The following is a 2,108-nucleotide window of genomic DNA, read 5'->3' as shown; positions in this document are numbered from 1 at the left end:
TTTAAATGTTTTGATATTTCGTTTTTTTGAAGTTAATAATTCATTGCATATAAGGTATAAATAAATGAGTTTGTTTTCCCCTGAGAAATCTAGAAAATTATGAAACACTGAAATTATGACGATAGACTTTGACTTTAAACAACTACAGAACTGCAGTAAACCTGTTATATTATAATTGTTTATCTTCATATTTTGTTTAGAAACAAATTTTAGGCAGATTTGTTTGTTTTTATAGTGATTAAAATTATAAGATTATGTTGGCCCCTGTAAGTGAGAGGTTTAGCTAGCTACAAAACCAGGTTGAAACCACAATTTTCTACATAAAGATATGCCTGTACCATGTCAGGAATATGACAGTTGTTTTCCATTTGTTTGATGTTTTTGAGCTTTTAATATTACCATTTGATAAGTGTCCCATTTGAGTTTTCCCTGAAGTTATGTATTTTTGCTATTATTAAAAATAGTCTTGTTTGTCTTAGATTCTGGTACTGAGATGAGCGCTGATGTCAAATTCAAGATATAAGTCTAAAAATGAGGCGGAGGAAGCTGTGTCTATTGTTTCTTCAATTTCTAGTTCTGAAGGATATATTAAATAAACCCAACCAGAAAAGTTGGAATTGTTAATGGATGGACAGCATCAATATATCTTAAAGTGAAATTAGGTGATCTGGCTTCTTTGGTCTTGTATTTGACAAGTGTCTGAACAAACTCTGACTCATAAGAAAATGAGAAGAGGACGGCAAATAGAGGCACACAAATCATTCCCAAAGAAATGCCAACAATTTGTAGTAAAGTCTAAACTTCCAAATTCAAAAAATATGTGCAAGAAATTCCAGAATACTGATCACTTGTTCCTGTGTTGCATGTTTTACCTTTTTGTTCACTATTAACAAAATATGCTGTTTGGTACCCAAAGAAATAGATTTATAGCGTATGCTACTATTTTATATTGAAAACCATTATGGATAATTTCTTTTTGATAATTTTTCTATTTCACATGGGGAAATGTAGTATACAGGGTTAAATATCCGAGGAATATCGAGTTTCAAATTATCCAAAAGTTTTTAAAGAGTTTTTCAGAATACACATATGGTTAATAACAATACGACAGTTTCACAGTATTTCTGTAGACCCTCTTTCGCTGCAGTAAGATCCAATGGATAATTCGTAGAATATACAGATGAGCCAGCAATGTACTGTTGTTTGTACGGAATTTTGTGAAGCTGAGGTTTCAAATACAAACAAAGTAAGTCCTCAGAATTGCTCTTCAATGTAATGTTCATTGAAACCATGAAGGACTTGTGTCACCATAAAAGGGGACGAAAGATACCAGAGGGACAGCAAAACTCATAAATCGAAAATAAACTGACAACGCCATGGCTAAAAATGAATAGGACAAACAGACAAACAATAGTACAATTGACACAAAATATAAAACTAAAGAATAAACAACACGAACCCCACCAAAAACTAGGGGTGATTTCAGGTGCTCCGGAAGGGTGAACAGATCTTGCTCCACATGGGGCACCCGTCATAAACTTCTCCTTGTCAAATGATGTTTTTGTGGGATAATTTGAGTGCTCATTTATTCCGATTTTTTTTACAAGGCACTGCTATTAGTAAGATTAACATACAAAGGCTTTGTCAACATGAACAACAACATTTATCGCAAAGAGTTGATGGACATTTTACAGCTTCCTTGTCCTTTCTCGTTTAGCCCATGCTCTGTAGTAGTTCCCAATGGATTTTTTTAAAGTTATGGTTCCAATTCATTTGTTGGGGTTCACTAAATTTAGGACCATGATATATCACCTTTCAGAGATATTTGTGTTGAATTATGTTTAGATCTATCATTACATAGCCAAAGGGGCTATAATTATAAGGTGAGTGGCAACAGTAACAGGTCAAAGTGTTTTTAGGTTTTAGATATTGATCTAAATCAGGTCCTGCAATGCTTGTTTATACTTGAGGTGTAACGATACAATAGGCATTGATATTTTGAATCAAGTTGCATGTCGTTTGATTTTTTGTTGAGCTTCAGTGTTTCTGTTGTTTCGTTGTTTTCCTCTTTAAGTTGATGTGTTTCCCTCAGTTTTAGTGTTTAACCA

Source organism: Mytilus edulis, chromosome 3, assembly GCF_963676685.1.
Source record: "Mytilus edulis chromosome 3, xbMytEdul2.2, whole genome shotgun sequence".
NCBI lineage: Eukaryota > Metazoa > Mollusca > Bivalvia > Mytilida > Mytilidae > Mytilus > Mytilus edulis.
Note: the sequence above shows the minus strand (reverse complement) of the source record.